Genomic DNA, 18,550 nt, shown 5'->3' with positions numbered 1-18,550 from the left:
TATATGTACATACTAAACTGCTTATTCAGGTCATATTCTAAACCTTAAGAAATGAACTTAAATGGAAGCAAAAGTTAAGACTTCATTTCTATTTGCTAACATTGCTCCACTACAGGGACAATTTCTTATTTTTTCTGAAGGCACTAACACAAATTTTGGTGATTATTGCTGTATGCCAGGCCATATGCCGCACGGCATAGTATGGCATTTGGTAGGCTAACTTTGTAGCAATACAATTTTAGATTTTTGAAGATATACACACATATGAAAGTTATCATGATAGTAACTGAATTTTTACCCTGATGAATTATCTATATATGTCATTTCAAAACCCATCCCCTTAAAAATAGACTGTATATATTTTACAAAAAAGTAGTACAACTTATAGCTTTTAAAATGCCATTTCCTATTTATCGTGCAAGACCATATTCAGTTTTCTTGTGCAGTTTTTTAGTGGCTAATTACTGAAAAAAAAACATTACAATTGTAATCATCTATGAGAATATTATCGTTATGTGGAAGCTAGACATGAGCAGTAGAAGGAAAGCCCTGAGGCAGAGTCCCAAGTCCTTGAAGAGAAATGGGAGAGACAGGAGCTGGAGACAAGGACAGTGATTTAGAAAAAACAAAAACAAAAAACAAGAAACTACACATTATATGTCCAGAAGCTCAACATCCTGACCTTATTGCTCCTAAGACCTTGGCCTGACAGATCAAGAGCCACAGATGCCTAACAAGCCCTCTTCTCTTCCACCTCTGCCCCAGGGTAACCCCTAGACTCTTTATAATGCTTTTGCCACCCTCCCCTCTTATGGAGAAAGGCTACCATGACTGTTTGGTACTAACCTTGTAGGGTCAAATACTCCCCCTCCCAACCTGTTGGGAGGACTTTCCCAAATGATTGGAAACAGCCTCCATTAGAGACCACCCCACTGTAGGTCACAGCTCCTTCCAGAGAGACCCAATAATATCCAATCCCAAAACAACGTAGGGGCCAGTTTCCTCTAATCTGCCCCTTCTGAGCACAGATCCCCACATATATCATCTCTTGGGGAATTCAAGGACCAAGACCTCTGTTCACACGATATACAAGGCCTTTCCTCTCTAACATTATGATATGAAAACACTCTGCCAAAAACTGATCAAATTGAAGAAAAATACCATTATGAAAATAAAACTCCACAATATAATGTTTCTTTCTTCAATCAGTAATTTTCCTGAGTCTATCATAGACAGTTGAAGTAATTGCTTAATCATCTACGAAGACATTAGTAACATCTGGGAATTCTCTTCAAGATATGAAATCGCTTCTGTTAAAGTTAAGGACAAAATATGAAATGTTTGTTCTGTTCCAATATAACAAATTTCACTATCTCTTTTAAAATTGATCATCAAAGAGCTGAGCTTTAGCTAATCATACACCATCACACCCCTAGAATCCTACTGTTCTCTGGTAGCTTGACCTTGTTAAACTTCTAGAAATTCCCTTCCTGAGATTACCAAATAAATTTATACTTTAAGGAGAATTTTTGTCAAATTGAATCTGTACAGACATCAAAACAAATTTGCATCCCTTACTCTATTTAACAAAAAATGTATTGAGCCCCTTGATGTACTTGTCATTGCTGTATTCCTCGAAATCAAGAGTCAACCAGATAGAGGTGAAGCAGGGAAGATGGAATTAAGTAATTATGAACTTCCAGTTAGCCAGATTGAACACGGCCGTGTTTCACTGCTTCCTCCTGAGCGGCCACTCGGGCAACAGTAAAAATACACAAATGCACAAGGACAAAGGGAATGAGAAAGAACAGGCAACAGTATAATTCAACAAAATTGAGAAAAATGGAAAGTAGGTGGAAAATTGGTAACTGGCTAAGGTTTCAACCTTCTCTATCTGCTGAGGGCTAGGATGGGTAGGAGAAGTGGATGCTGGGGGCAGTGGGAGGGTCATTTGGAGATAAACTGAGGAGCACCTCAGAATTTCACAAAAATCCTGGAAGAGATAGCACCTCTCACCTGGCATCAGGTGTGTAAGTCGGGGCTGAAGACAACTGGATTGATTAAGAGGCCCTTGCAGTCTCTCTTCCAGCCAGGTGGTTACTCTCTGGTGATCTGGAACCCATGAGGCCCTACGGGGAGACAACAGGACCAATGAAGGGAGGAATGAAATCTTTTCTGCTCACTGGAAGATACTCTGTCCCTTTCACCTCAGCTCCCAGAACTCTTATTGCCTACCTTATACCGTCCACCCCCCTGTCCCAAGGCAGGAGGTAGAAAGTTCCCCCTCTGAAGAAGCTGACAAGCCCAGAAGAAAATACCCATCAATTCTGGCAGTGGGGGTTGCCAGAGAAATGGTCTGCTATGCCCAGTCACTCACAGTGGGTTTCACCACTTGGCAAGGTCCCTAAGGCACACGGAAGTTCCAGTTTGCCTTCTAGGGTCTCACTTTTAAATATGAATGGATGGATGGCGAAAGATCAGGAGATGTAAGTAGAGGGGATCTAACTTGCAAGACCAGAGCAAAACAAAGAAAGAAGAAAAGAAAACGGGAGAAAACAAAGACCATATCATGAAACAGAAGATACTTTCAAGCAACTGTAATCTCCTTTGAGAGATAAGAGACGTGGCACTCATGAAACGAGGACAGATTGCTGCTTTGAAAGAAAGTGAGGTAGCATTCAGAGAATAAAGAACTCCTATAAATTAAAAATGTGAAAACAGAGCTTATGAAGTTTGGGAGATAAAGTTGGGTAAATCTCTTGTCAAGCAAAACAAACAAAAACTGACAGTTCACAAAGACGAGGAAAATATTCACGGGGGGGAAAAAAAGGTCAGTAAAGAGAATCGTTTCAGGAGATGCAAGATGTCTAATAGGAATTGCAAAATGAAAGAACTGAGGAATAAGAGGCGAGAAAATGATGGATAAAATAACACCAGAAATTTTCTCAGAATTGAAGTACACGAGTTTTCAAATTAGAAGAGACCAGGGAGCTCCCAGTCCAATGAGTAAAAACTGGCCTCCCAACAAGCTCCCTCATTATTAAATTTTGAACACCAGGAATAAAGAGAACATCTTCAGAAAAATCTCTTCATGTGAGTGAGAAGAAGCACACAAACCAAAAAGCAACAGGCTGCACCCGAAGAACGAAGAGTCAAATGACATCATAAATTCTCAAAAACAGTAATGGAGACAAGCCTTCAAAATTCTGACTAAAAATATTATCTCCAACCTAGAAGTAGGTACCCAAGGACACTATCAAGCAAGCGTGAGAGGGGAACAAAAATAATTTCATTCACAGCTTCCACAATTTTTTGCAGAGATCTACCCATTCTGGGGAGAGTTCTGGAGAATATACTCCCGCAAACTTAACTGGGTAAGCCGGGGAGGAGGTAGGCCTGTGATCTGAGAAAAATCCCAGGCCAAGGTGAGGAGAAGAGCCGGGGTGCCAGCGATGCCCCAGGCCTGGAGAGGAGGCCTAGATGGAGGGAGAAAGCTAGAGAGCACCCGACACGAGTGCACCCAGGCCCCGGGCACAACTCCAGGGCCGAAGAGGAACCGATCTGCTTTACCAGGGAGGAGACCTTTCCCATACAGTTCGGGGATGAACGAGCCATGGGTACAAGGAAGCGAAACAGACCAAATTTTATCTTTTTACCCCCACCCCCCGACCAAATGTTCAGCTATAAAAGGAAATTACTAACCTTCGGGGGGAGGGGGCAAAAGAGGTTGTTTAAGAGAGGAAAGGAAGAAACTAGAACCCACCCTGCAGCTGTGCGGTAGAGATTCTGATGGCAACGGTGTAGACTAGTGATCAACTCACGAAGACTGTTCATTTTTCAAATTGGCCGATGAGGGTGTGGTTATCAGGGAGTGAGGAGGACCTTAATCCCTTAGAGTAGGGGGGTCAGGACCTGCTGCCCACAGTCTTCGAGTCCACGAAGAGCCGGGTGCGCTGTCACCAAGGGATAGGACGGGCCCTGCTGGCTCCACCGTGAACACCGCAGTCCTATTTAACTTTTTAAGGTTAAAAAAAAAACTTTTTAAGCCATAGGTATACGGTAGTGTTTGAATAAGAATTAAAATTGTGTAAATGCCAAGAGCATTATCGTACCACGTAGGAAGGAGGCGTATTAGGCATCAGGAGAGGGAGCCCTAAGGTGACAGAAGGAATATATTGGTTTTCTCTATTTTAGGTTGGATTCCCAGTGAGAGGAAGAATTGTGGGGAAGACGGGGGGACGTTGGTGGGAACGACACCCTGAGGGAGGAAGAGGAGCGGGACAGGCCAAGGGGAGTGAGGCCCAGAGAGCCCCGGGTTGGGGTGGCTCTTCGAGGGGTCCCGAGTGAGTAGGGGAGCTTTGGACGCCCTTGGCCAGTCACCAGATGAGGCCCAAGCCCGGAGAGGGGGTGATTCCCATGACATTTAAGTGAGGTGGCTTCCTCTGAAGGAAGGAGATTCCTCGAGGGGGGCTCTAAGCCATCGGCCAGCAGGGCCAGCAGCTAAAAATCAGCGTGTGGCTCCTGACCCCCGCTGCGGGTGGGTTTGGGGGGCACCTGCGCACCTGCGGACGTCCTTCTCTCGTTAATGGAGCAAGTTGCAAAGTGTTAGACGTCGATTTGGGGACATTTATTTATTTTTTAAAGATTTTATTTATTTACTCATGAGAGACACACAGAGAGAGGCAGAGACACAGGCAGAGGGAGAAGCAGGCTCCATGCAGGGAGCCTGATGCAGGACTCAAACCCAGGACTCCGGGGTCACGCCCTGAGCCAAAGGCAGACGCTCAACCACTGAGCCACCCAGGCGTCCCAATTTGGGGCAATTTAAAATCCTTTTCCGGCAGTCCTGGTGGCTCAGCGGTTTAGTGCTGCCTTCAGCCCAGGGCGTGACCCTGGAGACCCGGGATGGAGTCCTGTGTCCAGCTCCCCGCAGGGAGCCTGCTTCTCCCTCTGCCTGTGTCTGCCTCTGTCTCTCTCTCATAAATAAGTAAATAAAATCTTTTTAAAAAAATAAAATCCTTTTCACATCTTTTGGGACAACAGCTACAAGCCCTTTTGACATCGTAGAAGCTTTCAGCGACGCAGCGCAGTGTTGGTGGGCTCCGAGGCGCTCCGAGCGTTCTGGGGCCCGTGCTTCTGCGGGCTAATCCTGGGGGAGCACAGTTTCCCTTGGGAACTGCCCCCCGCCTGCCCACGGCCTCATGTGCACCTGCCGCCCGCCAAGTCAGAGGGTGGACAGGTAGGGACACAGGGGCGGCGGGGAGCGGGCCCTGAGCCTCCGCAGCTCGAGCCTTCCCTGGTGCCCCCGGCCTCCCCCCTCGGCTGTTGCTCCCACCAACTCCCTTCACCTGGATGGGCTCCTGGGGTGGGGGACAGTCCATCCCCGAGGCTCCCGGGTGCGTCTTGCGGGTTTATAGAGAAGAGAGCAGAAAGGGGGAAGCCCCAAGGTCTGCAGCCGAGTGAATGCCACCCACTGACCTGTGGTTTCTGGGAGATGCTCATTTTGGCTTAGCACCTGTTTACGGATTGGCCAGCACCTGGCCTTCCTTCCCTAGGCCACCGGGAAGGGGGCCAGGGGGCCAGGGGGCCTCTACCTCACCCACCTGCTCTGGAGGCACAGGGTCTGGACACTGGGGACTGCCTGTTGGGAGAAAACTGGCGCTGCTGCAGCCTCGCAGGAAGGCCGCAGGACGGGAGAGCCCCCCCTTGCACTGGGCACTGCCGGGGCACCTGGGGAAGGTATGGGGCGAGTAGTGAAGAAGGAAAGCTCCCGCTCAGCCTGCCCCGGATCGGCAGGAAGGAAGCGCACAGTAGGTCCGGGTCACTAGGACGCACAGCAGCGGGCTGTGGGCCCAGCCGGAGCTTGCCTTCAGCACGAAGAGAGCTGAAAGTCCGCTATAACTTTGTAGCTACCTGCGTGCACGCGGGATATTTGCTTTGATGAAATCAGCTAATTCTAAGTGGATGAACCGGCATGTTCCTTGGGGGGAATCTCAGTTTCTTTGTTTTTCATCTCCCAACACTCTCTATGCATGGGCATCCCCAACAGTAAGAAAGGTGTGTATGTGTGCGCGATCCTCCCACACAGCAAGGCCTTGTCCTGAATATTTAGCTGCCGGCTCATTCCAGAACCTTTAGAACTCCTTTAAGCGTTCTGATCACCTGGTGGATTTTGATTTTTAGCAAAATGCTATTTACAAAGAGTTTTAGATAAAAAGCCGTGCATGCTTTTGAGCCATCTTAGAATCAAAGGGCCGTTAAAAAGTATTTATCCAATTAACTCTATCACCTGGTGCTAGATAGGCCGCTCCAAACAATTAAATAGTAGAGGTAAACGTATTTAACATGAGTTTGATGGTAAATGGCCCAAAACATCCAACGTGCCTAACTTCAGAAGAGCCCCGGGGTTAACAATATTTCGTGTAAAAGTCAAATTTCCTTCCTCCCTAGTCATAGTTTTGTCCGTCTCTATCATCTGTTGCCAATATTTGGCCCTTGTCACATTTTCTCCCATTGCTAGACAGTTCTGTGATGAGTTTATCATTGTTACTTTATTTTGGTCACAAAGCATGAGTAATTCGTTTCTCGATTGATCGGTGCTGCTTGGAAGTGCCACATCAACTGCAGCCGAAGCTCATCTTTTGCACCCTGACAGCCCTGGTACCTAAAGCACCATCCGCCGTGAGGAATTGCTGAGGTCTGGGTGGGGGGAGCTCTCGACTGACCCCATTGACCAAATGCAGTCAGCGACGCCTTCGCACAAGTCCACGCTACGGAAGCTGCTCTTACCGTGAAGCCAAGGTGCGCGTGTCTCGCACGTGGCTAGCTCAGTGTGCAATCAGTACACAACCGTTCCACTGCTTTTGCGTATCCGCTCCATGTGCTACGCAGACGCTTCTGCAAATGCCACGCTCCAAACCACAAAGTGGAGAAAACTGTCTCCCTCCAAGAGATGCTGAGAAATACACGCGTCACCGTGGCCCATCGCTTGCAGAATCGGACTCGTGTCACGTAGGAAAATGCACACCCACGTTGGCACCGGGTGAATGCTGTATTGTCGGTAGGAGGGGGCTCAGGTGTCCTTATCTAGGAAGTGGCAGGTGGTCTAGCAACACAACTGGCAGCTCAGTTTACCTTTTGCAGAGCGTCGCAGAGCACAATAGTCACCTGTGTAGGTTGTGGCGCTCAGACAGGGATGGACCTTATTTCCACACCATTCCGCGGGGGTTCAGCAAGTTGTCTCGCGTGCTCACACCGAATACCATTCAGAGGCCCATCCCACTCAAGTATTTATCTCTACCAGTACCCAGTATTAGTAATAATCCATTAACTATTAACAACCCTTTAACTACCAGTACCCGGTATTATTAACAATCCGTTAACTGCTCCAGGTTTTGTGAATACCAGCATACTCGAGCTTCTGTAGGCATGGTTACAGATGACCCTCTACTCTCTAACTTAGAACTGTGGACTCTATGAAAAGACACCCACACTGTTCACTGGAAATGAATAAAGTGATGCCTTGCATTAAGAACTATGTACCATCTACCTGAGAGGAAACCGTAATGCAATACACTTTAAAAACCTCAGAAGGATGGTTCTGGTACGAATTGACTAAGCAACGCCTCCTCGTGAGGATGTAGCAAAGCCCTTGGCCACCAGGGAGATGCCCGGGGCTGCGGCAGGCTCCCTGCCTGCTGAAGGTCTGAATCCCACTCCTGCCTCCTTCAACAAGATCAACTCTGTCGTCGGGGCTTCTGATAGCAGATGCAGAAATTGTCAAATTCTCTGTCTACGTCTGCTCTACAGATTCTTTATCAGTGTTCTAGAAAGACCAAAACGGTGGTGATTTATCTGAGGTTGTTTTCATAAGCAAAGCTCTGCCCTCTGAAAAGTAAAGAAAAAAAAAAAAAAAGTACACTCTCCTCATTCATTTCATTTGAAGCCTTGACCAACTTTCAGGGGAATGACCCCTCTCTGTTTACCGTTTTGTACAATCCCCCCCCCTCCACACACACACCCCTAAGTTTTAAAGTAGCAGCTGGAGGAGTTTTATATCTCATCCTGACTTTTGGCAGGATGAGAACAGAACAGCTTCCAAGGCTTGATATAAAATAACAAATTCACCCTTTGGGATCCTTCTTTTAGACTTGCAGGTTTGCCTCCCCGACACCATCCCAGCTCAGGTGACTTGGGCCTTATTGTTTAACCATTTGGTGAGCACTTTTCCAAAGGCTGCCTATGTAGAAGCAGAATGGTTGGAAATCAAAATTATTTAGATCTTAGTGTCAGCCCAAGCAACTGATTCTCTTTGGTCTCTTAAGAGCTCACAGGCATTAGAGTCACGTGGACTGCCACACAGAAGGAATCCATTTGACCAAAATTTGGCCACGCAACCAAAAATTGGTTCCATCAGAACCTAGTTCAGTTAACAGTGTTTGTTCTGTAAAACAGAAAGACACAAAACTGTAATTTGTCTCATGGTCTCCTCTCCTCTTATATAAACATCCACTGGCTGTCAATCAAGTCAACGCTTAGAAACTTTCTAAGGAAAAATAAACATTCGCAAACTGAACTGAAACACAAATCACTTCGATAGCTTCAATTTGTACCTCGGAAAGTGTCAAACTAAACTAATCACAGTAGGAATTGCTGGAGTATTAATTCTGGATTTGAAGTTATTATAATTTTTCAATGTCTGTCTCACATTTTTGGCTGTCTGTCAGATATAATTACCTTGGAAATCCCATCTTCGGTGTTAGTTCTCTGTTGAGGGCCTCAGGGGAACTGCTATAAAAATGAATTAGTCCCATGAAAACAGAGTACTTATGGGTGTTTTCTGCATGGTTCTTGGACTACAGAGTAGAGGTTCTATAACCTTGACTTGACAGGAGCGCAAGGTGGCAGATGCACAATATTGGGGAAGGCAATGAACACAGACTCACAACGATGATTCTGCGTTGCTCCCTCCATCCCGATCCTGACTCAAAAGCCTATAAGGAAACATGGGCACGATTCTCAAATTATACGAAAAATCAGTTTACTGCCTTCTTCTTTATTTGGGATCCGTAAACTTCATTTTAGACAACTGCCCAAAAAGGGAAAATATCAGTCTTCTTTCCTATTTCATTTAGTGCTGTTTTTGTGCTGTCGCTACTAAAAATTCTTCCTTCCCTAAGCACCAAGTTCTGGAGGAATAGAGCAAAGCGGTTAAGACCAATGGTTCTTTGGCAAAACCGAAGCTTTCTTATTGTATGACCTTGGGGAAGCTATTGAACCATCCAACCTCAGTCCTCTTATCTGTAAACTGAAAAAAAATGATAAACTGAATTCACAGAAATGAGGTTAAATGAGATAAGGCATGCAGAGACTTAGCGCAGTTCATCATCACTAATTTTTTTTAACAAATCTAAATTATGAAATATGTTCCTTCCAGTACAGGTTGCAGGACGCCGTATTTATTTTTTTAAAGATTATGTTGAACTTATGGACTCTTCTAGTATGGGCTAAGAGGCTTTTGCAGTGAATGTGTTCCCATTTACTACCTCAATTACGTAAATTGCAAAATCCAGTTTCTCTCTATATGGCAAATTACGTACAATAGATATCCCATAGGTGTGCGATGATGCCTCCTTATCACCACATTTTCACAAAAGACAGTAAAGATGATATTAAGCAAGAAGAGTTGGGAATGCTGCCCGTTAAGCGGTCCCAGTTCTGTTCTGGGCTTCTCCTCAAGAAAGTATCCATCGCTTTCAAATAATAGCATAAAAGGATAACTGGGGTATGTTGTGCGAAGCCTTTAGGAGATACAGGCCCCCATCTAAATAAGCCCGGATTTAGGTCGACTCATCATATACACTGAATAGGTGGCCTAAGTTGATGACGTGCCCGTGTGTCCTCAAATCCACTTACTGGGTGGCTGCTCTGGTCCTGTGCTTGGACTGGGCACAGGAGACAGGCATACTGGAGGTTACAGCTCAGCGTCAAGTGGGAGAGACAGATAGTAAACAATGTATGTTGTGAGTTGTAATATGTCCTGTGAAGAAAACAACCGGGGCACGGCGGATTTGCACAAAGGGTAATCACCCACCGTAAATAGCCCGAGAAAGCTTCTATGACATTGACATTTAGGTTGAGATCCGAAGGCTGGAGGTGTCAGCGATGTGACTCATCGGGAAGGAGGTATTATGGACTGACTATTGGTGTCCCTCCAGGATGCACGTCGAAATCTTTGCCATCTAGAGGATGGTATTAGGAATGGGGCCTTTAGGATGCGATTAGGATTAGATGAGGTTGTTAGGGTGGCGCCCGCAGGGATGGATCTGGCCCCCTTTGCAGGGTTCCGAGAAAGCTGGCTTGACCTCTCCGCTCTGCAGGGAGGACGGTGAAAGCCTGCGGCCGGCCACCTGGCGCCCTGCTCTTGGCCCTCCCGCTCCAGAGCGGTGACATACGAAGTTCTGTGGCTTGTAAGCCACCAGGTGTGGAAGGGGGGCATGTGGGGGGCCTGTTAGAATAGCCCAGATTGACTAACCCAGAGGCTTTCTGCAGAGTGCTGAGAAGCCAGGCAGGAACTGCTCCCCGGGTGACTCGCTTGCACAAGGGGGGTGCCTTCCAGTGCCTCCCCGGAGTGTCACAGCCCCGTGCTCCCAGACCTCAGTGTCATTGCAGCTTCCAGTCTAAAAACGACTTGTCTCACCCAACAGGACAATTAGAAAGTGTAACCTTCCCCAGAGATGGTGAAGAAGGCTGGGGCTGGAGCTGGTTTCCAGAAAGCGCTGCGGGCCCAACAGAGCCAGCTGGCTGCGATCTGCAGAGAATTCAAAGGCGAGCAAAGCCTCCATTTCAGTGAGCCAAAGGCTGTACCTTAGTTAAGGTTTCAGAGCCTGCGAGTGGGCTACACCACCAGGAGCCTCAACCGGGGCGGCCCGTCAGAGTAGAGCGCCAGTGCTCACGAGAGAAGTTGCAGGCCTTGGATCACTGGGAAGAGAATCATTCTTGCCAGCTTGCGAGAAGGGACCCACAGATAGCATCACTGATGCAACAGATATTTATTGGGTCACATCAGAGTACAAAAACCCACCAGGAGACAAAGATATCTGCCCCCAAGGAGCTTAGACTGCGGGGCTGGGAGGGTGAGGGGTGAAAAGATGGGCATCAAGGTTTAACCACAAATAAGTAAATGACAGAGTCTGGGAGGGAAGGAAGGAAATTATAAAATGAAAAAGAGCAGGAGAGGGAAGCTGGTGCTGGGAAGGGACAATTCGCAATAGTAAACAGTGGTTGAAGCCGGGCATCCTGGCAAAGGGGCCGTTTCAGCCAAGATCTGAAAAAGATGAAGGAATTGGTCAAGGGTGTATCTGAAAGAAGAGAAAGTTCTCGGTTAAGAGTATGCAGCTCAGGGCAGCCCCGGTGTCTCAGTGGTTTAGTGCTGACTTCAGCCCAGGGCCTGATCCCGAAGGCCTGGGATCAATCCCACATCAGGCTCCTTGCATGGAGCCTGCTTCTCCTAAAAAAAAAAAAAAGAAAAAAAAAAAGAGTATGCAGCTCAGGTATTGTTGTAGGCACTTACCCTTATGTTTTTATGTAGTAGAATGAATATTTCCTTCATTCACATGATAATTATACATATGTTAAAGTACGTTTAAAGCACGAATTACTGTTTTCGGGCAAATCCTTTTCCTGCCTTCAAAAAACGCTAGGTGAAAAAACCCTTCCAGGAGTCATTAGAGATGGATTTCCATGGCTTCTTGGACCTTAACTAACAACCACCAGCGAGATTCTGGATCCCAGAGTAGGCAAAACAAAGGAAGCAGCACCCCTTACAAAATACTGCTTTGTAAAGGATCATTTCTGTCCTGGCATGTTTCACATTATATTAGGTAATTTAGAGGAAATAAATATGTCATGAGCCCTCCCTGAGGAGTAATTAAAAAGTCATTTAACCTCACATCCAACTTTCACTTTTGACTTTGTAATCACAGGTAAATTCTGCTTTCCCCAGCTCTAAGGCAACTATTAAAAGCTTATGAGGAGGCCTGGAGGAGGGAAGGACAGCTTCCCCACGACCTCTTCCTGCCACCCCAGTTGGGGAGGTTGTCGTAGGGAAGTGGAGGCTAATTCAGTACCTAAAACGGGTTCATTCTTGGACCAAGATGTGTTACATGTTTTTTCCTGCGTAAACACAATCCGGTCAACCGCTGATGCTTCAAAAAAGAGATCTGTAGGTTTTTTGAATGGTGGGGGTGGGGACAAAAGGTGGTAACCCGAGCAAGAACACGGTGTCATTGTCGAAAGAGCCAGTCAAATCTTAAGGCAGCATTCATGGAGATACGGTGTCCAGATCCCAAAAATAACATACTCCCTGTATTTTGCATCCTCCCTGTGATGTCTAATAAAGGTTTTATGAGCATCGCATTGTAAAAGAGACGTTAAGGAATAGCGGGTTTATAGGATCACGACACCAGTGACGTAGGGGTACAGAACCTGCCATATAAAGGAATGGTTAATGACCACAGTTAGAGACAAGAGAAAGCAGAACCCTTAAATATTTGGAGGGCTGTCATAATGGTCATCACGGACCTTTTTAGTACATTCTGTATGACAGAATGAGGCCCCGTGGTAGGCAGATAAGAAGCAGCAGATTTTGGCACAGGGTAAGAAGAAACTCCAAAAATTTAGAACTTTCTAGATAAGAGCGTGACTTACCAGCTCGTGAACTAACCTCTGGTTGTTAGAAACATTCAAAAAGAATCTAGATGGTGACCTATAATCAGAATTCCCACATATAATGGAAGCCTGTTGTGTAGGGCTTGACCTCTGAAGCATTTTCCCATATTCACGTTCCTTGATCTTATGATGTAAGACACAAGCCACAGCTAATCAAAAACCCCTCCTCTTCTGAATCCTACGTGTCACATAAAACTTAGTGTAAATTTAGGAAACTTGATTTATGTTTCTGTTGGTATTATCATCCAAGCTATCATGCATCAAATAAAAACTCTCGAAGTGACTGGTGAGCGAGTCAGCTTTCTCTAATGACAATGATAAAGTGGGTTGTTGTAGTTCCTGATGTATTGTCTTTTATCTCCACGCACATCCCTTTTGCCCTGCTTTGTGATGCCAGAACTAGGCCCCGCAGAGCCCGCGCTCCCCTTTGCCAGCTGGCTCTGTGCTGGGTCCTGCCTATAGAGGGAGCTGCAGAGAGACTGCAAGGCGGGAAGAGGCAGGCGGGGCGTCCGTCCTCCTTCTGCAGTGCTCCCTGCCCCAGCTGGGCATCCACCCAGCAGCCACTGGGCTCCTGCAGTAGCCACGGCCTCTCTTCACACATCTGGATTTCCCCCTTTCTTCTTGAAGCTTCTTTCTATTTTGCTCTCCCCTAAGTTCTAAGAATCCTTCTTTCTACCGTGGCCACCTCAGAATGCCTTTGGTTTTCCATTTACCTGTTGGAGGAGTTAACCGTCTTCAATCTAGTTGACAATTCTTTCTATTTCTGTTTTCCTGCTCAAATCACTCTTGGAGTTCCCCTGCCCTGATCGTGCCCTGACTCACACAAGACTCGACAACAAAAATACAGCAAAAGCCAATTCAAAGCCTCTCAGTATTGGTTCCCCGTGAAGCTCTCACACAGTAAAAGGGGACGTTATTCTCCTTCTCCTGGTTTTGTGATGAGGGGGTGTGTGGGGGGGTGGAAGGTGGCTGGAAATGGTTTAAAACCTGACTCACTGGACTTCAGTTCTGTCCTAACAGAAGAGCTTGATGAGTATCATACACGTCCATAGTCTTACTATAGCGTACCTGACTGTGGCCCCAAAGGACGGCTTACAAATATTTGAAGCCCTTATTTGTGGGAGGCCGAAGCTTGATGTGATAATCAGTCCTGTAAAATCTCATGATAAAAAAAGAAATTAATACACGTCAACACTAGCTACTTGGGTGTCAGATTTAACTACATCCAGTGGTTATGGGAAGGACGCTGAAAACTCAGGGTCTCTTTCAAGTCTATGTATCAGAGAATATATTAGGAATTTGGCAGAAAATATTGTGTACTCATGTTTGAGTATAAACATATACAAAGTAGAAATGCCCAGTCACCTCTATGGATCTCAATAAACTCTAGGTACCTGTAACTGACCCAAAGTATGTGACACGAGATAATGATGTCCAGAAACAAGTGATATGAGAGAAGAGATAAGAAACTTTAAAAGCGAGGTACCTAGGGGGCTCAGTCAGTTAAGCATCTGCCTTCGGCTCAGGTCATGATCTCAGGGTCCTGGGACTGAGCCCCACGTTGGGCCCCTTGCTCAGTGGGGAGTCTGCTTCTCCTTCTCCCTCTGCTCCTCCCCCCTGCTCCTGCTCTTTCTCTCAAATAAATAAATACCATATTAAAGAAACTTTAAAAGCCAAATGTTTACTGTCTCTCTCCCCCTGCCTGCGAAAGAAAGACTGAGTTGCATGGCTAACACTTGTTTGTTGTGTTGACCTAGAGGCGTGGTGGGACTGGAGGTGACAGGTACAGACATAGAATTCGAGAGGCGAGATGATTAGAGTGATTTGGCTCTGCAACAGAATGAAGCCTGGGGAGCAAAGAAGGAAGCAAATAAAAGGCCCTTTAGGTGTTGAGAGAGAGAGAGAAAGCAGAAAGGTGGGTAAAGAGAAGTAGAGATTGATGTAGACGATCAAGGAAGAGACCAACGTTGGGGAGGGGGAGGACTCAGAGGGGAGGTGGGGGAAATTAAAATAAAGGTAGGGATGTAGGGGAAAGATATAAAGAAAAATTTAATATGTTTTCCTCTCTGATGCCTGTTTAATACTGCCCATAGTGCCCTCAATAAAATGTAATAAAGTTTTCTATCGCTTTTCAAGATTTTGTCTGTTTTAGTTGAGGTGACGTGTTTCTTTTGTATATAACAGGAGAAAAGAGGAAAGTCTCAAGATGGCCCAGTTATATTCAAGACCCAATTGAAGAGGAGAAAAAGCATTTCCAGACCGTGGTACACCTTTCTATTACACACTTTTGTTACATATCAGTTTTCCATTAAAAAAAAAAAATCCTACAACTTGAAAAAGTAGTGAATAACTGTACCTCTTTGTCCTATGTTTGCTCCTTTATTTCTATGCCGGCTTCATAATACAATTCAAATGTATCCCTTACTATCCAAAGATGTCAAAATAGTCCATATGTAAGAGCCGGAGCTATTTAGGATATTATTTGAGTTACAGGGTGATCTATTGTGAAAAATCATAAGACTAGTGTTTGGTAGCATTATTTACATGGTCAGGATCATAGTCTTCAACAAAATAACAAATACTAAAATCCAAGGGAAATACAGGAACACACATTAGTTAATATATTTCATGCTTTATTGTGCCACTTTTTTTTCAATATCTGGAACAAACACCTAACACTTGCTTAGGGGTCAGGGGACGAGATACCAGGAGGAGGACAAGATGAATAGCACACAACCCTCCCGTCAGTCTAACGGGCGAGAACGGTTTAACTGTGGCCCGGCAGAACTGATGAGCCTTTGTAACTACAGTGTCTGATATTTTATAAACTGAGGTCTTCCTGTTGCATGTGTAAGAGAAACTATGCAGGCCGTTTGGAGGCCTTCACCTTTTATTATACAAAACGACCGCCTCCCAGTATTGTGGGTTCTGCTTCCAGTGATAGAAAAGTAGTTCATATAACAACTAACAAGGAGAAACTTTGGACAAAAAGTTTTTTTTTTTTGTTTTGTTTTGTTTTTTTTTTTAAGTTACCAGGGCTGGGTCTAGGGTGAGGTGAGGGAGGCACTCATCTCAGGTACAAAATTTAAAGGGTTCCCAAAACTCCATAATCAAGAGAAATACTCTTCTAACGTGGTATGCTTTAAAAATCAAAACCAAGGGGCGCCTGGGTGGCTCAGTGGTTGAGTGTCTGCTTGTGGCCCAGGGCCTAATCCTAGGGTCCTGGGATCGAGTCCCACGTCGGGCTCCCTGCATGGAGCCTGCGTCTCCCTCTGCCTAAGTCTCTGCCTCTGTCTCCGTGTCTCACGAATAAATAAATAAATAAAATCTTAAAAAAAAATCAAAACTAATGCAAAAACCCCATGATGAATGTAACACCAAAAAATTTTTTTCTAAGATTTTATTAATTTATTTCAGAGAGCAAGTGAGAGAGCGAGCATGAGTGGGGAGAGGGACAAAGAGAGGGGGAGAAACAAGCTCCCCACTGAGCAGGGAGCCCACTGGGGGCTCGATCCCAGGACCCTGAGATCATAACCTGCGCTGAAGTCACACGCTTAACCAACTGAACCGCCCAGGCGCCCCCAAAATATCAAAACTGTAAAGAAAAATAAGATCAATGTTACTGATTTTTTTTCCCCTCTGCCTCCTAATATGACTCAGCACAGCACTGTTACCGATCCCGTCCTTATTTAAAATGTTGACATTCCTCTCACTTCTAAGCTAATCACAGTTATTCCTCCGGCAAGTGTCAAAAATGTGAGTGTGAATGTTAGCATTTCAGCAGTGCCGGACGTTTCCTGACCATGTAGGTTAAGTACCAGTTTCAGGGCTTTGCCTGGCAATTGGTGTTTGGCCTGGCCTGGCCTGGCATAATTCTAGCCTGGAACACTAGCCGAGGGCTTGACAATCTGAGCCAAAACCACTGCAAAGGGAGTCATTGCCTCGTGCACCACTGAGGAAAGGCTCCAAAAAAGTAGGGACGAAAAGCTTTCAGAAACAGCCTCCCCCCTCAGGTTATCTGAGTGCAGTCCTACAGAATTGGGGGATGGGACGTGGGCCCAGAGATGCCCTGCTGGGTCCTTCTCAAGGAAGCAATCGTGCCCAATGCAATCGGCCTCCAGGGGTCACCTGCAAAGGGAGGAGCAACTCTCCCGAGAAGGCCCGCATCTGCGGGAGGACCAAGGCAGGAGCTCAAGGGCCCCGGCATCTGGTCCAAGGCAGAGGAACTGGAAAGGGCAATAGCCCCTGCCCACCCCTGCTGCACTGGTCAAAGACTTGTTCAGTTCCTGCCTCTGCCGGGTCCGGCCTCCTCTCTGTCCTTTGACACCTTGCACTCTAAAACCCATCTCCACGTTTGCCTCCGGGAAAACCTGACCCAACAGAGGCAAACTGGATGACATTTTTCTTTTTATGATTAGTATTTGAACAACAGAAAAACTTATGCAAAAAAAAATGAATAAACATACAAGTCTATTTGTAACATAGCTCTTTGAACACTCTCGATTTAGATCTGAATTATCATAGTTATAATTAGCGTGCATATGTGATTTTAGATTTCGATTTCTCGATTGATATCAAAGTACAATACCTTGTAGCAAATCCGTCCACATGTTTGTCTTTTGTAATGCTCGTGTGGTATTCCGTGGTGGATCTCTTAGCTGTCTCCAAATTTATGGCCCTAAATTTTTTTTTTTTTTTTTTTTTTTTTTTTGCTGCTTAAAATAGTGCTGTTATAAATATTTTTGTACAAATTGCTTTCTTTTTTGATTAATTCCTTTGACGATTGCTTTTCTAGAGTTGGACCAGACTCTTAATGAATATCAGCACTGGGACCAGTTAGCAGAGGAGAATGAAAGAATAAAAGGGAAAAGAACAAGTTATCACATGACCACCAGCTTTTTCTTCTTCACATGTGAAGGATGTATATAAATGGGGTGTATATAAATCTAAGACAACCTGAAATTCCATCAGGTCCTGGATAATTTCATTTTCCCTATGAATCTTCTTGAATAACCCCACTCGGCACTAATTTGTACTTGGAATATGGATATTGAATCAATTGTAGCACCATTATCCAAAAGTCTAGTTCACAGAATATTAGTTCACCAGTGTTTATTTACTATGAAGGGGGGGAAAGTTCAGAAGATGAACAATTTGTGGAAATGTTACACATTAGGTTATCTTCTTAAAGATTAATAATGTCGAAGGGACTATAAAGGCAAAATTCTTGCAGCAAAGAAGCTTACAAAATTTATTTAATCCACTATCCAGTACAACTAATATTATAAGAAAAACGGTTCATGAAACGATGGCATACATGGTGTCATAAAAAAACTTTTAGAAGGAATTTATTATACATATATAAATAATATCCATGTAGCTATCTTCCTAGGAAAGCCCACTTATGCTCTTACGTTAGTACCCCCTCCAGCACCTATCACCCATCCAGGAAAATTTTAGATGTTTTGCAAAGGTTTATGAAGTTACATTAAACATCTGTTAAAAATCACTTTGTTCATCGCTAGACATTTATATAATATAGTTTTGAAGAAAGATAACAGCTGAGGGGAGCTACAGAAAAAAAATAGAACTTATGCTGAATTATTTTTTCCTTGTACATATGAAGTTTCTCTGTGAGAACAAGAGCACTCAGCAGATGTACAGATCCATTATCTTTTCGCATGGCAATATGTTCCTCCTTTCAGTAAATTTGAGCAAGTTTGGAACATAAAATATTACAAATAGGCTGAAATGCAAAGCAGAGAAAATGAAAATGATTGGCAGAAAATCATGGAACAGTCATAAGAGATGCGATAGGTGA

The 18,550-nt window shown here is 45.0% G+C and overlaps 2 long non-coding RNA genes across 7 annotated transcripts in view; one reads left to right on the top strand and one right to left on the bottom strand.

Moving 5' to 3' along the window:
• Positions 1–2,553, bottom strand: part of LOC144304739 (uncharacterized) — a 152,354-nt gene extending 149,801 nt beyond the window's left edge. Inside the window, exons 1-2 of one of the 6 annotated variants that reach the window (XR_013371712.1) lie at positions 2,378–2,553; positions 2,017–2,129 (exon numbers count right to left, since the gene is read on the bottom strand). This is a non-coding gene — a long non-coding RNA (uncharacterized LOC144304739). The remainder of the gene's footprint in view (positions 1–2,016; positions 2,130–2,377) is intronic. The other 5 variants (XR_013371713.1, XR_013371714.1, XR_013371711.1 and 2 more) reach the window with 5 other exon arrangements.
• An 11,882-nt stretch (positions 2,554–14,435) lies between these two features.
• LOC144304741 (uncharacterized) lies at positions 14,436–17,882 on the top strand. Its single transcript, XR_013371717.1, has 3 exons — positions 14,436–14,644; positions 14,914–14,993; positions 17,525–17,882. It is a non-coding gene; the product is annotated as an uncharacterized LOC144304741 (long non-coding RNA).
• Positions 17,883–18,550: the final 668 nt, after the last annotated feature.

Source organism: Canis aureus, chromosome 34 (genome assembly GCF_053574225.1).
Source record: "Canis aureus isolate CA01 chromosome 34, VMU_Caureus_v.1.0, whole genome shotgun sequence".
Lineage (NCBI taxonomy): Eukaryota > Metazoa > Chordata > Mammalia > Carnivora > Canidae > Canis > Canis aureus.
The sequence above is the reverse complement of the archived record's forward strand: the minus strand, read 5'-3'. Positions and strand labels throughout refer to the sequence as shown.